Source organism: Gossypium hirsutum, chromosome A04 (genome assembly GCF_007990345.1).
Source record: "Gossypium hirsutum isolate 1008001.06 chromosome A04, Gossypium_hirsutum_v2.1, whole genome shotgun sequence".
NCBI classification, from domain to species: Eukaryota; Viridiplantae; Streptophyta; class Magnoliopsida; order Malvales; family Malvaceae; genus Gossypium; species Gossypium hirsutum.
The window spans coordinates 30,217,154-30,237,868 of record NC_053427.1 but is presented as its reverse complement, the minus strand read 5'-3'; positions in this window follow the sequence as shown (position 1 = coordinate 30,237,868).

Here is a 20,715-nt window from a genome sequence, read left to right as displayed (position 1 = left end):
ATATAGATCGGATCCTTCGCATGTAACCACGCCAACAGAGGCTGAGATTAGCTCAGACATGACTTATGGCGAAGAGCCACTTAAGATTTTGGCTCTAGAGGTCAAAGAACTGAGGAATAAAAGTATAGCAGTCGTGAAAGTTTTGTGGCATTGACATGGAGTCAAAGAACCCACATAGGATCTCGAGGAGACCATGAGAGATCAATACCCGAATCTATTCATCGATAAGATTTTCAGGGACAAAAATCCCTAAGGGGGAGAATTGTAACTACTCGATTTTGGGCCTAGTCGAAACAGTGGTTTTGGGACCACTGACTTGAGGGCGGAGGAATTATTTTTAATATTATTTTATGTGTTGTGGCATGATTATATGGGAGTATGCAAATTTTGGTGAATTAATTTTAGCTATTTCATGCTTAATTATAAAAAAAGGACTAAATCGCATAAAGTGCAAAAGTCTTAATTTGATAGCTAAGTGTGTTAAATTGCCATGCATCATAAATTATGGGTTTTTAAAAGGCAATTAGACCCTTTAGAGAGGCTTGGCCGTCCATAAGACAAAGAAAAATAAAATAGTCAAATTGTTAGGTATTTGATGACCTAACGTAAGATAAAAAATACCTTAAAGCCTAGCCTTCATCTTTTTCATTCATCCTATCTTCTTGACTGGAAATATCAGCCATAGGTCGGTTTTGGGAGCTTCAAAAATTTTAGCCACTTTCTACTCTTGCAAGTAAGTGACTTTAATGGACTTTCTTGAAAATTTTTATAGTTTTAGAACCCTTGTAGCATGAGCTTCCAAATGAGAGGACTATTTTGCAAAATGGTTGAAAGTCTATGGTTTTACCATGAGTGTGTTCATGTTGTTTTCTGAAATTTTATGGAAGAAAATGAGTTATGGTGGTGTAATAAACAACTTTTGTGAAGTAGTGTTCATGAAAACCCTAACTAGGGAGTATTTTGTATAAGTTGAAAATTAGATGATAAATGTGAGAAATAATGAAAATTTTGGGTTGCTATAAGAGTAAAAAGGGTTCAGTTGGGCTTAAGATATGAAGAAGTTCGACAAAAATCGATTTTTAAACCTAGGGGTAAAATGGCCATTTTGTAAAAGTTTAAGGGCAAAATGGTCATTTTACCCAATTTTTAAATTGTTGAGTACCTAGGTTAATAAAATGATTAAATGTGTGAATTTTCATCATTATAGATCAAGAATTACAAAAAATGGGCCTAGACTAGGGAAAAACAAAGCAAGTGGACTAAGCTGAACTAGTCGTCTACATTTTGTAATTCGAGGTAAGTTCTATGTAAATAATAATACAACTACATTGTTATTATATGTGTTTGAATTGATATAGCATAAATTGCTTATTTGTGGAAATGATTATGTATGAAGAATATTGAGATAGTAGAACTCCCGTTTGAACCTTAAGAAATAAATCGGATATTCATGCCATGACATTCGGGTTATTTGTGTGCTAGTGTAAGACATGTCTGGGACATGCATCGGCTACATTATGAGAGCCAGTGTAAAACCATGTTTGGGACATGGCATTGGCACTGAGACGAGAGCTAGTGTAAGACATGTCTAAGACAAGCATCGACCTCGAGATATAAGCCAGTGTAAGACATCTCTGGGACATGCATTGGCTACGAGATGTGTCAGTGTAAGACCATGTCTGGGACATGGCATCGACTTGATAGATGAGACAGTGTAAGACTTGGCATCGGCATTATACCCTATGTTTTAGGCTTAGTGAATATCCGATAATTTTCCAAATGGTTCAATGGTGAGAGTTATAGTTTAAGTTAAACGAGAAAAGTATAACATGTTGTGAGTGGTATAGGTACCTATTTGAAATGTATGAGACTTGAGCTCAATATATATGTTATGTTAATTGTATTGGTTAGTGACGAGTAAGTTGTGCTTATGCCTACTTTCGTACTATAAGCTTGATGATGAATGGTAAAGTTGTTGTTATATTTATTTGCATGCAACTTATTAAGCTTTATGCTGACTCCCTCTCTTTTCCATTTTCTTATAGTGCCGCCTAACTAGCTCGAGGATCAACAGACGTCAGAGGGATCGATCACACTATCAGCTGAAGCACTCGGTATAATTAGATTTATCATTTTGAATATGGCATGTATAGGAACTTAGACTTTTGAGTTTTGTGTCATTGTTAATTGGCCAAATTTGATGACTTACCTTAGTAGTTGATTCATTTTGTATAAGGCCATGAAAAATGGCTAATATTGAAAGTTATTATATGAATGCAAGATAGCCTTTCATGAATGTGAAATTGTTGGCATGTTTGAGTACATGAAATGTATATAAGCCTTAAATATGATTGTTTGGTTGAGAAATCATATTAAGTTAGATTTTGATATGTTGTTTGGCATTAGATTGTGTTTCATGGTGGCAAAAGGCTTGGTAGATAGCCTCATATTGTCTACACGGGTAGACACACGGGCGTGTGTCTAGGCCGTGTATGACACACGGCCAGCCCCATGGGCGTGTTGTCTGGCTGTGTGTCCCCTGCACGTAAAAATTACAAGTCAGTATGCATGGTAGTAAACACACGGGCAGAGACACGGCAGTGTGTCTCAGCCGTGTGAAGGGCACGGCGTAGCACACGGGCGTGTGTCTTGGCCGTGTGACCTTTAAGGATTGCTGACGTTAGAAACAGAATGTTAAGGTTTTCGAACAAGGACGTGTCGAGGCCATGTGAGGGACACGGGCCATGGACACGGGCGTGTGCCAAGCCATGTGAAAACCCCTATAGGTTCGAATTGAAAAATAAGTCTACACGGGTATAGGACACGGGCGTATCCCTAGGTGCTTAGGCGATGCGTGTCACACGGGCCATCAGCACGACCATGTTCAAGTTCCACACGGGCGTGTTGCCTATCCATACGGGCGTGTGCCCTATTTAAAGGTCATTTTGCTAGTGTTGGTTAAATGACCCAAGTTGGTCTCGAGCAGCTTCCAATAGGTGTTGTGGGCCTTGTAGGCCCAAGATAAGGACTTTTAGACAAAGTTTGAAAAAGTTTTAAGTTTTAACAGGCTCGTATAATCTGACTTGTTTGTATATATGTGATTTGTGAACGGTAATGCCTCGTACCCGGTGTTGGCATCGAACCCAGGTTAGGGGTGTTACATATCACTTGTCACATCCCAAACATCAGGTTAGTAGAAATTGAGTTAATGAACCGAGAGTGGTCTTGACCAAATTTTTATTTAGATAATCTTTTACTTATTTGATAATAAATAAATATCAATTATAGTGATTGAATAGTAGTGGAGTTGTCCTTGATGATTTGATTTCAAATCCCTTTCCTCTCATTAATTTCTTTTTGGTGTAAATTTTTTTTAAACCCTTAGCAAATGTCATCTCATGTTTTTAAATATTTTTTTATTTAAAATAATAATAAGGAAGTGAAGTGGTTAAGTGTTCTTAAGTTATCTTAAAGGTTTTATGTTCAAGTCGCCTTGTTCTTATTTTTTTATTTAATTTTTAACACAAAAACCCATGTGATTGTTAAGCTTGGCCTCCACCTTATAGCTTCCATGAATAGGAGGATTCTTTTCCTCCATTATGGCTCAAACTTACCATAAATTGAGGGAGCATGATCTCCCTTTTTACTCCATGTTTCCCTCTCTTGCCATTTCATCTCACCCTTGCCATTGAAGAGGTTTATTGAACCTAAATCAAGTAGACCAACCTCTCTTCTCACTCACCCACCTCTTACTTCCATCCCTTCCTCCCTCTCTCCCATTTCTTTCTTTTTATTATTCTATCCTCACCTATTTTCTCGTTTTTTGTAAAACCACCACCCATTTCTCTTTTCATTTTTGTTTTTTTACTCTACCATAATCGGAGCCTTCACCATTGACCACCGTGCCTTTTAACCACTGTAATTCCTCATTTTTCTCCTTCTTTTCCTCGTCACCGTTAATCGCCACCATGATCACCATCGCGCGCCACTGCAGATTTCCCTTCTCCTCTATCTCTCTTCCTTTCATCTCATTATTCCACCATTGTTTGTGCCAAACCCTCATAATTTTTTCCTTCACCCTTCATTGGACCGTCACTCCCCTTGTAGTCAGACTACCATCGCCGCTATTGGACCACTGCCAGTGGTTAAGTTTTTCCTCTTTTTCTTCTCATTTCTTTGCCATAAATTTTTTTATGGTTAATCTTATATTCTCTTTGCTTTGGTAATTCTTCTAGATCACCCAATTCTCTAATCTTGATTAATCCTTCGACCATTCTGAATTGATCAAGTTGTGTGAGTGTGGATTATACGATCATCAACCCTTCCTTTTTAGTATTTTCTTCTCTTGGCCGAATGGTATATTGGACATGGAAGTTATTTTTTTATTCACGTGTTAACAATATTTCTTGTGCTCTTTGAATGTCCTATAGATAACAATAGGAGAGATCCTTAACTTTGGATCGGAGAACATCGATTAAAGTCTACAAACATTGGGGTAAGTGTTATGGTGAGATTTTTTTAGTGACTAACCTTCTAGTAATATAACATCTTTGACAAATCCTAACCAAAATACATTATATGTGTGTTAGATATGTCTATTAGGTTTAGATCCAAGAGAAATCACTACTAGGAGATTGTGACATATCGGACCTACGAAAAAGGTGTGGGTTCAATACTATTATTTGCGTGTGATGTATTTGCTTTTGTTATGTTAATAAATTAATAATAATTAATCATGAGTGCACTAAGTATTCAAAGAGGAGTTGAAAGTTGAAAAACTCATCAAGGGGAATCCAAGTAGTGACTCTAATCAATGTAATTGATTTGGCTTTCTGTAAGGACACGTTAACCCATTGATTTTAGGTTCTAGACACTGGTAACGAGGGCATTACTCCCTCTTTTGTTGCACTTTCGATATTTTTTAGGTTGGGGACGGTTTGGGCAGCTAAATTGGTGTTTTGAGGCTATTTTGGGGTGGTTTCGTGACCCTTCCAGTGGCCACGCCATGTGGATTTGGGAACTAGGGTTTTCGACCCCATTTGGGTGCCACATGGCTGTGTGCCCGATTTGGGCATTTTGTCAGAATTCACACTTCCGTGTCCTTTAAGCACAGGGACGTATGAGTTTGGGAAATAGGGATTTGAGTTTTGGAGTCACACGGCCTAGCCATATGGTCGTGTAGCTAATTTGGGGATTTAGGGATTCCACGTGGATGTGTAAGACCCTCACACGGTTGTGTCTTCCATGCACTTTATTTTAGCAAAGCTGAACAGTAAGTCATGGCCTGTCAATCCCTGCTTCACACGGGTGTGTGTTTCTGTCACATGGGCGTGTGCTGCCCTTTACACGTGCGTTTGGACTCCTACACGGCCTAAGTTGCTCCACATGGCCGGAGTATACAGCTGTGTGGCCTTATCTCGCCAAGTTTTGATTTTAGGTCAATTTAAGTGAAATCGTGACCCTGAGTGTGTTTTAACCCTTGGCTTAGCCTTACTAAGGGTAATTGTGACTTTGTTCTAACTGCGGTTTATGTTTACTTGTGATTGGTTGTATGATATGTTAAGTACCGAATCTAAGTGTATAAGAGTGTACATTTCTGTAACTAATTGACTGGTTGTAAGTGACTGCTTCTTAATAACTATCTGAAATTGCATTCTGAATTGGGACATCTGCATACATACATCTGTATACACACATATGCATATAAAGTTTTTGGGTTGGGATTTTGAAAAGAAGGAATATTGAGATTGACTGAACCAGTAGCCGGTCTGCTGGTTGTTAGCCCGTAATACCTAGAGAGTCGTGGACTTTACTGATAACGATATAGCAGATTACCTCCTTGCATTGTACCGCTCGTACGTTAGCTAAGTTGCATACCATTGACTGAACTGGCAGTTTTACTGCAATCTATCAGTATAGCGGATTACCGCATTGCACTGTACTGCATGTACGTTAGCTATGCTACGTACCACTATCTGATCTGGCAATTCATACTGCATGTCTGTACCACGGTTCACCGCATTGCACAGTATAGCCTATACGCTAGCTTTGCTGAGTAATTTATGTGATTGGCAGTTTATCTGCATATCGAGGGCAGTCCCAATACCCTGAGGGTCGTGGACAATACTGATGATCATCGTTGCCGGGCAACCCAGGATGACATCATATAGAGTGCAGGGTTGGATGGGATTTTCGAGGTCCTACTTGGAGTGTAGGGATAGGTGGGTTGATTTAATCCCCGCAGGGAGTGTAGCGTTGGATGGAGATGATGTGTTGGCTGGATGCGTGGGTTAATTTATAACTCATTTGCACTCGTATGCATCTGATTGATCTGTTGACTGAATTGAAACTTGTGAATGGTTAAGAATTTCTGATACCGTGACTGAATGTGGTACTGTGATTGAGTGCGTTACTGATCGACAGAAAGGCACTTGTGTCTATGTGATTTTGGTAGATTCTCTATGCAATAGTCTGGCTGAATTGTTATTATGATTGTGTGACTAACTTGTGAATTATTGCTACTGTATATGAATGGCACGCGAGATTGGGTGTGTCTAATTGTCCCATGTGATCGAAAAGTACCTATGGTATGTTGGTTTTGGGCGAATATGCTCAACTGTCATCTGTTGGTAAGTTGCTTTGCATATATCGACTAGTTTTGAATAGTTTTGTAATGTTGTTCTGCTTCGCATCTAAATCTGACCTACTTCCAGGCTTTCTATTACCGTTCTATAGTTAAGTGGTTTGATCTCACACTGAGCTCTAGTAGCTAACCCCCTCTGTTTTTTCCCTTTTAGCTACTATTCTGGATTTTGTTGATGGACTTAGTACGTGGAGATCTCGGACAGTCTCAGTGGAAATGGATTATCAGTTTGTGATTTCCAATTTTTATATTTAGTTATCGTACTGTAAGACTTTATAAAACCGTGGTACAAATTCTAATTTAAGTTTTATTCGTTGTAATTCTGAATTTATATACTAAACTTAACTGAAATTTTACTATTCAAGTTTTATATGATTAAACGCTTTGATAAACGTAATAATTTATTTTTGTAAAAATTTACTTACGATGACCTTGGTGATCAATGTAGCATTCCAGATTCAGTCGAGACTTATAGGTCGGGTTTGGGGTGTTACAAAATCAGTGGTGGCTTGACCACAAAGTGTTTCAGTGGTAGTATATTACATATTTGGTGGCTTGTCCATAAAGTGTTATCAGTGGCAGTTTATCTGCAAATCAGTGGTGGCTTGTCCACAAATGGTGTTTCGGATGGATGAGTTCTAGGGAACTCGATACTGGTGTGTAGCGGAGATGGGTAGGAAATTTTATAAAATGTGCATCGTTTTAAAATATGACCTGACATGTTCATATATAAGTATCAGAATTATAATTTATGAATATTATGATGATTGATATTTTGTTATGTATGTGATTATGTTTGTGTGGATCTCACACTAGGCTCTTTAAATCTCACCCATTTTACTTATGTGTTTTAGATAATCATCATGCTTAGGACTCAAATGCGGTCATTAGAGATGCTCTCAGAAAATGGTTTTTAAATAAATATGCACTTTAATTTATGATTTGGATATTTATGGAGTTTATTGCCATTTGGGACTTTTTATGTTAAATTATGGTATTGTGTCATGGGAATTTACTTTAGGGGATTTTATTTTGATTTCCATGACTTGATTTCATGACATTAAGTTTTAAAAAACTGCAAAAGTTAGTATTTGATAAGATTTTGTATCAAACTCAGTTTTTAAAATAAAATCTGTGAATAATATATTTTTGCGCTGCATTTCTAAAAAAAAAATGAGTTTTAAACAAAATTAGACATAGTTTTCAAAATTATAAATGTTTACAAACGAGAATTCTAAAGGCATTTGATTTCTGAAGTTATTATGCAAATTATTTGGAAGTATGATTGAAAATCAGAAATAGTTTTGAATAAAAGATTGAATGTCTACAATTGATATATTAATTATTTCGAATCCCAAAATTTGCATGGTTTTTACGCAATTAAAATAAACACTTTACTTCATTTTTTTTGAACTGATATGCAAATAGATTTAAAATATATTTTTTAAAATTCTAAAAGATTATTTCAGCCATTTTCATGGACAAATGGATTCGAAATGTGATTGACAATAAAGTTGAACATTCGATTTTACTAGTTTTGAACGAACTACGCAAATGGTTCAAAAAGTATGTTTGAAATTATGAAAGTTTTTTTTTTTGACCATTCTAGTGGCCAATGTAGCTTTCCAAGTTTGACCATTAAAACTGGGTCGGATTTGTGGTGTTACATGACTAGTTTGTAAGTAAGTCAAAATTAGGTCACCAAATGTCTTAGAAGTGGATTTTATAATTGGAAGCATGTGAGGATTTATTAGTTAGTTTGACCAAGGGCCCATTAGCAAAAATACCATTAGATGAAAATAAAAGAGAGAACAATTATCACTTTAATCATTTCATAATAGGTTTGCAAATATATTGAACCATCTCTCTCAAAGTTCTCTCAGTTCATTTTTCATGTTCTTGATTCAATCTCAATTTAGGCTTGGTAAGTGAGTCCTCCATTAATTTCATCATCAAATAATAGTTTAATCCATGATTTCACAATTTTATATCTTTTTTTCTTTTTTCAATCCAATTATGAGTATAAGAGCGGACGTTCAAGTTTGGTGTTTTCTTGATGTATTTGAGTGAGGTACTTGTAAACTCGAAAATATATAGGATTTTTGTACACATTTTTACCACCTTTTTACTTAATTATTGACTTTACTCGAGTAATTATACTTGAAATGAGTGAATTTTACTTAATTAGTAATTTTAGACATGAATTTAGAAAGTATGTTAAATTATGCTTAATTATATGATTTTCATGCATATTTTATATTAATTTATGTTAATTTATTAATGTATGTATTTTTCACTATGTAAGAGGTTCATTAGAGACATGATTTAAATAAATAATAGATGACCATGCACAAATTATCCATGTGGACGGCAAGACCATGCAATTTTGGGCATGGGATTGGCTACTTTACCTAATAAAGAAGGTGATAAAAGATGGACATGTCTGCGAAGTTATTAGACCGAAAAAACTGCCCAACAAGGGGAATTAAAAGCCCAATTTTGGCATTTGATTTTGGCTTCCCGAAATGTGTTTTGGGATATTTAATTGAAGGTCCTTGTAGTTGGAAAATAATCAGAATTCAGTCCAACAACTTACCTATTGAAACCGTCTACACTATAGCTATTTTTAGCTTGAAATTTGAATTCAAATTGAGAAGACTTCGTTATCCCTTTTCCTTGAAGCATGGCCGACCACATGAGAAAAGGAAGGAAGGAAATTTAAATGTATTTTTAGTAAAACCCTGACCTTCACCTATAAATACCTTGCAATTCCTAACTTTTTAATCATTCCTTATCACTCAACATTCTGCACTCACTCACTCTAGTTTTCTTTCAACTCATTTTCCCATTTTTCCCTTGCATAGCTATCCATCCCTTCTCTCAGTCTTAGCCTCAAAGCTTTGTCAAAAGCACTCTCTATCCTGCTACCTTCTAAACCCTTAGAAAAAGAAGCTTCAATTGGAACGGAGGAGCACTTCAGTTAGAATAGATCCAAAAGGCTGCTGAACAGAGCAAAGTTGAGCACATCAGTCAGAATAGATCTGAAAAGCTACTGAACTGTGCCTACTATTTCCTCTTGGTTATTTATTTTAACATGTTTTTTTTTATTTTATGCTTTCGACATCAACTATGAAGTTCTATGTAACACCCCGAACCCGAGTCCGACACCGGAGTCGAACACGAGGTGTTAACAAACTTTGAAAAATTTCCAGACACTGCCCAATCTGTGTACTAGTCGCTTTAAAAATCATATCTTGAGCTTCACAACTCAAAAATCAGTTTCGTGATTTTTCCCTGAAACTAGACTCATATGCCCATCTACGTATTTTTTTCTAGAATTTTTGATCGGGCCAATTAGTACAGTTTATTAGTTAAAGTCTCCCATGTTACAGGAATCGACTACCCTGACCTTTGCGCATTACGACTTGGATATCTCCTTGTACAGGGCTCCAATACTGATGCCATTTATTTCTATAGAAACTAGACTCAGAGAGGAATCTATACATATATGGTATGACTCCTAATTATCTCTGGTTAATTTATAATCAATTTCCAAAGTCGGAACAAGGAATCCAGAACCTGTTCTGGCCCTGTCTCACGAGAACCTGAATATCTCTTAACATACTGTCCATATAATTGTTTCGTTACTTTCCTATGAAATTAGATTCTTCAAGGTTTGTTTACATAATTTATTCACTATTTAATTCTATTCCTACTATTTTTAGTGATTTTCCAAATCTACGTCACTGATGCTGTCAGCATCTACCTTTAAGGTAGGCTTTACCTATTTCATGGTTCAACTAGCCCTTTTTGCATACATAGCACAATTTATGAAAGTGATTAACCATCCCCGTGGCCAATCCTTGTCAAGCATATCCACACCAAATGATTATAACATTATACTCAAACACATATAAGCCATTTTCGCATGGCTATCCAAAACTTACACATCACATAAAGTACTCGAAAAACAACAATGGGTCGTCCTATACATGCCATATCAAAATTCAACCAAAAGAGTACCCAAAAGAGCCTTTGATAGTGTGGGCGACTTCGACTTCAAGATCCCGAGTCCGATAGCTGGAGAACCAAAAATCTATAAAACAGAGGAGCAATGGAACGAAGTAAGCAATTTATGCTTAGTAAGTTTTGAGCTAGAAATTCCAGCATAACGAAAGCATAGCACACATTTAGCTAAACGGAATATTTCATAATACACAATTTTTCCGATATCAAACTTACTTCACAACGTTAACCCTTATGTACATACACAAAAGACCAACTTAGCCGAAGGCCGGTAGCTCGTTCATCAACTGAGCGAATATTTATTTGTAAGGGCTCGATTAAATTCAACACATACGTAACATATCCCAATATTGGGATGTTTTTCGAGTATTAGCTGGAATTTTACAGCAAGCTCATTCATTACCAAAATCACGTACCTTCGGAATTTAACCGGATATAGCTCCTCGTTCAAGTGCCTTCGGGACATAGCCCGGTTATAGTAACTCATACAATGCCTTCGGGACTTAACCCGGATTTTAAAACTCGCACGAATGCCTTCGGGACTTAACCCGGAATTAGTATCTCGCACAAAGGCCTTCGGGACTTAACCCGGAATTAATAACTCGCACAAATGCCTTCGGATCTTAGTCCGGATATAGTCACTTAGCACAAAGCCTTCGGGACTTAGCCCGGACAGCATTCAATTAATCATGCACATCTAACAATAATTCATGGCACATTCGTATTTCTTTTTCATTAGCAAAACTCAAACACAAGGCACATACCATCCTTGCACATTCGGCTCAATAGCCACACATAGAGCATGATTTTAATTTGCTTAAAACATGATTTAATCACATCATAATTTAAGCTCTCTTACTCAAGAACTTACCTCGGGTGTTGTCGAACGATTCCGCTAACTATTCGACCACTTTTTCCTTCCCTTTATCGGATTTATTTCCCCTTTGCTCTTGAGCTTAATTAAACAAATAAATTGATTTCATCATTTAGGCATCAAAAAAAAAGATGAACACGAAGCACTTAGCCCATATTTATACATTAGACATTAAAGTCACATACATGTGAAATCATGCATCAACACAACATATTAGCTAATTTTTTCCCCCTTGGCCGAATATGCATGTCTATTTTTGGGGTCGATTTCAACACTTAATACACACATATACACACTAGTAAAGCATCCTCTCCCTTCCCATCGATTTAACACATGCATTGCTCATTAACATGTAAAAGTTACATTCGGCCTTAGCACACAACTTGCTAGCCGATTCTTCTCCATGTAGCAACCAATGCACATATGTGCTCACACAAAAATGCTAAAAAGAAGGTTCAAGAATCATCAAGTCATCATCACATGCATCATTAACAAACTTCATATTTAGCATGCAATGGCATTAACACAACCTCCACCTAGGCCGAATTTTAACTCATCCTCTTGCCTCATCACCACCACATCAAACATCAACCAAGAATGATGCATCCATGGTCAAATGTCATTTCCATCACATAGCAAGATTTAGACCATGGGCTAGGTAGAACTCAAGCTAACAACTAAAACATGCATGCATCTCATGGAACAGCATCAAACATACCTTAGCCTAGCTACATGCATGGCCGAACCTCTTCACCCTTCTTCTTCCTTCCTCCTTAAAATTATTGGCCAAGGATGAACCAAAGGATGAGAAATTTTTTTCTTTGTTTTTCTTTCTAGTTTCGGCAAGTATGAAGATGAGAAAAGGATGAACAAAAATTCTCTCCTTTCTTTTCTTTAGCTCACGGCAATGGGGGGGGACAAACAACTACACACACATTTTTTTTTTGTATTCACCATACTCCTTTTCATTATTTTATGCCCATGCCCCTTATTTTATTTGTTTTATCCCAACATTTTATGACACAAATTAACATATTTTATTTGTGCCATACTTATGCCATAATTTCCATAAAAAAAATTGCACAATTGCTCATCATGCCCATCATGGCCGGCCACCTTGTTTTAAGGTGGGAAATTTGACATGCAAATCCACCTATTTCATACTATAAGTTATTTGGCCACTACAAATTAGCCTATAGCATTTGCAAAAATTTTCACATGAGTCACATTTCAAAATTTCACTCACAATTGGCAAAATCAAAGCATGAAATTTTCACACATGCACTTTCACATGAAATAAACATAGGATATAACATCTAATTATTATTGTGACTCGGTTTAGCGGTCCCGAAACCACTTCCCGACTAGGGTCAATTTTGGGCTGTCACAACTCTCCCCCACTTAAGAAATTTTCGTCCCCGAAAATCTTACCGGTAAATAGGTTTGGGTATCGTTCTTTCATCGAGCTCTCGGTCTCCCAAGTAGCTTCCTCGATCCCGTGTTTGAGCCATAACACCTTTACTAGCGGAACTCTTTTGTTTCGCAACTCCTTCACTTCACGAGCTAGGATACGCATCGGTTCTTCTTCATAGCTCATGTCGACTTGAATTTCAACCTCTGATGGGCTAATTATGTGCGATGGATCAGATCGATAGCGTCGAAGCATCGAAACATGAAAGACGTCATGAATCTTTTCAAGCTCAGGGGGAAAAATCAATCTATACGCAACCGGACCAACTCGTTCGGAGATTTCGTACGGCCCAATGAATCTTGGGCTCAACTTGCCCTTACGGCCGAACCTGAGTATCTTTTTCCAAGGTGAAACCTTAAGGAACACTTTGTCTCCCAACTGATACTCGATGTCTTTTCGTTTCAAATCTGCGTACGACTTCTGACGATCCGTGGCTACCTTCAAACTTTCACGGATTACCTTTACTTTCTATTCAGCATCTTTAATCAAATCAACTCCGAAAATTTTACTTTCACCGAGCTCGGTCCAAAACAATGGTGTACGGCATTTACGACCGTACAAAGCCTCGTAAGGTGCCATCTTAATACTTGATTGAAAACTATTGTTGTAAGCGAATTCAATCAAAGGTAAATACCGTTCCCATGAACCACTGAACTCGAGGATGCAACATCTCAACATATCCTCAAGTATCTGAATTATCCGCTCAGATTGACCATCGGTTTGGGGATATAAAGCAGTGCTAAAATGCAGCTTGGTACCCAAAGCTTCTTGCAATTTCCTCCAAAATTGCGAGGTGAATCTCGGATCTCTATCCGACACGATAGAAATAGGTACCCCGTGTAATCTCACAATCTGAGAAACGTACAATTCAACTAGTCTATCCAATGAAAAATCCATACACACGGGGATAAAGTGAGCCGACTTAGTCAGTCTATCGACAACAACCCAAATCGCATCCTTCTTACTTGTTGACAATGGCAGTCCGGACACAAAGTCCATTGTGACTCGATCCCATTTCCACTCGGGTATCATGATCGGCTGAAGTAATCCTGAAGGCACTTGATGTTCCGCTTTCACTTGTTGACATATTAAACATCTCGAAACAAAGTCGGAGATGTCTCGTTTCATACCATGCCACCAAAACCAACGTTTCAAATCGTTGTACATTTTCGTACTCCCCGGGTGAATTGACATTCGGCTACAATGGGCTTCGTTCAGAATCATCGAAATGAGTTCCGAATTCCTTGGAACACACAAACGAATTCTGAACCTCAAACAATCATCATCATCAATTTGAAACTCCGATTCCTTGTTCGGAGCACACTCAGCCCGTTTTGCAACCAATTCATCATCAACTTTCTGGGCTTCACGAATTTGATGAATCAATAATGGTTTGGCTTTTAATTCAGCTATTAACACATTGTCGGGTAGAACAGACAAGTGCACATTCATCGCTCGTAAAGCAAACAATGACTTCCGGCTTAAGGCGTCCGCAACCACATTAGCCTTTCCCGGGTGGTAATCAATGACAAGCTCGTAATCTTTCAACAACTCAAGCCAACGTCTTTGTCGCAGATTTAAGTCTCTTTGAGTCATCAAATATTTGAGACTTTTGTGATCCGAAAATACATGGCACTTTTCACCAAATAAGTAATGTCGCCATATTTTTAAAGCAAATACGATGGCAGCTAGTTCAAGATCATGGGTCGGATAATTTTTCTCATGTGGCTTTAATTGTCTCGACGCATAGGCCACAACTCGACCTTCTTGCATCAATACGCAACCCAACCCAAGTAGGGATGCGTCACGATAAATGACAAACTCTTTGCCTGATTCGGGTTGCACTAAAATTGGAGCTTCCGTCAAATGAGTTTTCAGTTGATCGAAACTTTTCTGACATTTCTCCGTCCATTCGAACATAACATCCTTTTGAAGTAGCTTCGTCATTGGTGTGGCTATCATCGAGAAACCTTTGACAAATCGTCGGTAATAACCGGCGAGTCCCAGGAAGCTCCGAACTTCGGTAATATTTCTTGGAGGCTTCCAGTTAAGTATGGCTGAAATTTTGCTCGGGTCAGCTCGAATACCCGATGCGGATACCACATGACCCAAGAAGCTAACCTCTCTTAACCAGAACTCACACTTACTGAACTTAGCATATAACTGCTTATCCCGCAAAATTTGCAACACCAGTCTCAGGTGCTCAGCATGTTCGGTCTCATCTCTTGAATAGACCAAGATGTCATCAATGAACACAACTATGAACCGATCCAAATATGGTCTGAAGATCCGATTCATCAAATCCATAAATACCGCAGGGGCATTAGTGAGCCCAAACGGCATCACTAAGAACTCGTAGTGACCATATCTCGTTCTGAAGGCAGTTTTGGGTATGTCCGAATCTCGAATTCGCAACTGATAATAGCCCGATCTCAAATCTATTTTTGAGAACATTGAGGCTCCCTTCAGTTGGTCGAACAAATCATCGATACGCGGTAACGGATATTTGTTCTTTATCGTCACTTTATTCAGTTGACGATAGTCAATGCACAACCTCATGGTTTCGTCCTTCTTTTTCACGAACAATACTGGTGCACCCCAAGGTGAGAAACTTGGTCGAGCAAAACCTCTATCCGTCAATTCTTGCATCTGAGCTTTCAACTCTTTTAACTCGGTGGGTGCCATACGATACGGAGCTATCGAAATCGGCGTAGTCCCAGGTACAAGCTCAATACCAAACTCTACCTCCCAAACAGGTGGTAAACCCGGTAATCCTTTAGGAAAAACATCCGGGTATTCACAAACCACCGGCACAGATTCGGGTTTCTTTTCTAATTCTTTGTCATCAAGTACATACGCAAGGTATGCTTCGCACCCTTTTCTTACATATTTCTGGGCCAACATTGCTGATATTACAGCTGGCATCCCCTCCAAGTCCGTAGACTCAACTCGGATTACTTCGTTATTTGCGCACCTCAAATCAATAGTCTTGCTTTTGCAATTCACAACCGCATCATGCGCGGTCAACCAATCCAAACCAAGAATAACATCAAATTCATCAAACGGCAAAAGCATCAAGTCCGCCAGAAAACAGGAACCTCGAATTTCTAGGGGACATTTCTTACACACTTTGTCGACAAGCACGTAACGACCCAAGGGATTTGACACCCGAATTACGAACTCAGTAGACTCAATAGGTAATGTCTTACTGGATGCTAAGGTTTCACATATGTAAGAATGAGTAGAACTGGGGTCAATCAAAGCAATTACATTAGTATCAAAGAGAGTGAATGTACCGGTAATAACATCAGGCGAAGAAGCATCCTCGCGGGCACGTATAGCATAAGCTCTAGCAGGCGCACGAGCTTCGGATCTGGTTATATCATCTCTAGATCCTCTCTGACCACCACCAGTATTGCTCGCATTTCCAGATGGTCTACCCCGAGCAGTGGTAGCACCCGGTCTCCCACTCTGATTTACATTCTGTTCCGACAACCTCGGGCAATCTTTAATGAAGTGGTCAACTGATCCGCATTTGTAACAGGAGCGGTCAGGGAATCTACAACTCCCCGAATGCCATTTACCGCAATATCGGCATTTCGTTCTGTCTCGACGTTCATTCCCAAAACTGGCGACCAAAGTGCCTCGTGTACCCACAGAGGGTCGATAACGATCTCGTCTAAAAAGGCCCGAAGTGCCTCTCGACCAGCCCACATCATCTCGAAATTTCTTCGATGCCTGTTGAAGAGACTTTCCCGAGGATCTTTTACGAAAATCTCCAGTTCCCTCATCAACTTTTTGTTTTTCTTTTCTAAGCTCTTCGGCTTTACAAGCTCGCTCGACAAGTACTACGAATTCTCGTATTTCAAGAACGCCAACGAACATTTTTATATCTTCATTCAGCCCATCCTCGAAGCGTTTACACATGATAGCCTCGGACGAAACACATTCCCGAGCGTATTTCCTAAGTCTAACAAATTTTCGCTCGTAATCAGTAACCGACATGGAACCTTGCTTAAGCTCAAGAAATTCCTTCCATTTTTGATCAACAAATCTCTGACTGATATACTTTTTCCGAAACTCAGTTTGGAAAAACTCCCAAGTTACTTGCTCTCGGGGCACAACAGAAGTCAGAGTACTCCACCAATAGTAGGCAGAATCACGTAGCAAGGAGAGAGTACACTTTAGGCATTCATCGGGTGTACAAGATAGCTCATCGAGTACCCGGATAGTGTTGTCCAACCAAAATTCAGCTTGCTCGGCATCGTCGCTATCCGTAGCCTTAAATTCAGTAGCCCCATGTTTTCGGATTTTGTCAACTGGGGCTTATTTGACCTTATTTGGTCAGTTACCGGAGGTATTGTAGGTGCGGGGGTGGTATTAGTCGGGAATGGAGGTTGTGGAACAGCCGTATTAGTTCGAATGTATTGGTTGAACCAATCATTCATCACGCTATAGAAAGCTTGTCTAGCTTCCTCATTCGAGTTACTAGCATTAGGTTGAGAGTCCGCCGGCGCTGTCCCTTGTGCGGGAGCAAGCGCTACACTCTCAAGATCATCAGCTACCTCTCGGTCGGGATCAGGATCCATTACTATAAATAAACACATTTACAATTGTCAGAAATCACCACACTATCAAGTAATCACATAAAATGGCATGTATAGCTAGACCCAACGCATTACGGTAGTCCTAGAATCGACTAAACCGTAGCTCTGATACCAATAAAATGTAACACCCCGAACCCGAGTCCGACACCGGAGTCGAACACGAGGTGTTAACAAACTTTGAAAAATTTCCAGACACTGCCCAATCTGTGTACTAGTCGCTTTAAAAATCATATCTTGAGCTTCACAACTCGAAAATCAGTTTCGTGATTTTTCCCTGAAACTAGACTCATATGCCCATCTACATATTTTTTTCTAGAATTTTTGATTGGGCCAATTAGTACAGTTTATTAGTTAAAGTCTCTCATGTTACAGGAATCGACTACCCTGACCTTTGCGCATTACGACTTGGATATCTCCTTGTACAGGGCTCCAATACTGATTCCGTTTATTTCTATAGAAACTAGACTCAGAGAGGAATCTATACATATATGGTATGACTCCTAATTATCTCTGGTTAATTTATAATCAATTTCCAAAGTCGGAACAAGGAATCCAGAACCTGTTCTGGCCCTGTCTCACGAGAACCTGAATATCTCTTAACATACTGTCCATATGATTGTTTCGTTACTTTCCTATGAAAGTAGATTCTTCAAGGTTTGTTTACATAATTTATTCACTATTTAATTCCATTCCTACTATTTTTAGTGATTTTCAAAATCTACGTCACTGATGCTGTCAGCATCTACCTTTAAGGTAGGCTTTACCTATTTCATGGTTCAACTAGCCCTTTTTGCATACATAGCACAATTTATGAAAGTGATTAACCATCCCCGTGGCCAATCCTTGTCAAGCATATCCACACCAAATGATTATAACATTATACTCAAACACATATAAGCCATTTTCGCATGGCTATCCAAAACTTACACATCACATAAAGTACTCGAAAAATAACAATGGGTCGTCCTATACATGCCATATCAAAATTCAACCAAAAGAGTACCCAAAAGAGCCTTTGATAGTGTGGGCGACTTCGACTTCAAGATCCCGAGTCCGATAGCTGGAGAACCAAAAATCTATAAAACAGAGGAGCAATGGAATGAAGTAAGCAATTTATGCTTAGTAAGTTTTGAGCTAGAAATTCCAGCATAACGAAAGCATAGCACACATTTAGCTAAACGGAATATTTCATAATACACAATTTTTCCGATATCAAACTTACTTCACAACGTTAACCCTTATGTACATACACAAAAGACCAACTTAGCCGAAGGCCGGTAGCTCGTTCATCAACTGAGCGAATATTTATTTGTAAGGGCTCGATTAAATTCAACACATACGTAACATATCCCAATATTGGGATGTTTTTCGAGTATTAGCTGGAATTTTACAGCAAGCTCATTCATTACCAAAATCACGTACCTTCGGAATTTAACCGGATATAGCTCCTCGTTCAAGTGCCTTCGGGACATAGCCCGGTTATAGTAACTCATACAATGCCTTCGGGACTTAACCCGGATTTTAAAACTCGCACGAATGCCTTCGGGACTTAACCCGGAATTAGTATCTCGCACAAAGGCCTTCGGGACTTAACCCGGAATTAATAACTCGCACAAATGCCTTCGGATCTTAGTCCGGATATAGTCACTTAGCACAAAGCCTTCGGGACTTAGCCCGGACAGCATTCAATTAATCATGCACATCTAACAATAATTCATGGCACATTCGTATTTCTTTTTCATTAGCAAAACTCAAACACAAGGCACATACCATCCTTGCACATTCGGCTCAATAGCCACACATAGAGCATGATTTTAATTTGCTTAAAACATGATTTAATCACATCGTAATTTAAGCTCTCTTACTCAAGAACTTACCTCGGGTGTTGTCGAACGATTCCGCTAACTATTCGACCACTTTTTCCTTCCCTTTATCGGATTTATTTCCCCTTTGCTCTTGAGCTTAATTAAACAAATAAATTGATTTCATCATTTAGGCATCAAAAAAAAAGATGAACACGAAGCACTTAGCCCATATTTATACATTAGACATTAAAGTCACATACATGTGAAATCATGCATCAACACAACATATTAGCTAATTTTTTCCCCCTTGGCCGAATATGCATGTCTATTTTTGGGGTCGATTTCAACACTTAATACACACATATACACACTAGTAAAGCATCCTCTCCCTTCCCATCGATTTAACACATGCATTGCTCATTAACATGTAAAAGTTACATTCGGCCTTAGCACACAACTTGCTAGCCGATTCTTCTCCATTTAGCAACCAATGCACATATGTGCTCACACAAAAATGCTAAAAAGGAGGTTCAAGAAGCATCAAGTCATCATCACATGCATCATTAACAAACTTCATATTTAGCATGCAATGGCATTAACACAACCTCCACCTAGGCCGAATTTTAACTCATCCTCTTGCCTCATCACCACCACATCAAACATCAACCAAGAATGATGCATCCATGGTCAAATGTCATTTCCATCACATAGCAAGATTTAGACCATGGGCTAGGTAGAACTCAAGCTAACAACTAAAACATGCATGCATCTCATGGAACATCATCAAACATACCTTAGCCTAGCTACATGCATGGCCGAACCTCTTCACCCTTCTTCTTCCTTCCTCCTTAAAATTATTGGCCAAGGATGAACCAAAGGATGAGAAATTTTTTTCTTTGTTTTTCTTTCTAGTTTCGGCAAGTATGAAGATGAGAAAAGGATGAACAAAAATTCTCTCCTTTCTTTTCTTTAGCTCACGGCAATGGGGGGGGGACAAACAACTACACACACATTTTTTTTTTGTATTCACCATACTCCTTTTCATTATTTTATGCCCATGCCCCTTATTTTATTTGTTTTATCCCAACATTTTATGACACAAATTAACATATTTTATTTGTGCCATACTTATGCCATAATTTCCATAAAAAAAATTGCACAATTGCTCATCATGCCCATCATGGCCGGCCACCTTGTTTTAAGGTGGGAAATTTGACATGCAAATCCACCTATTTCATACTATAAGTTATTTGGCCACTACAAATTAGCCTATAGCATTTGCAAAAATT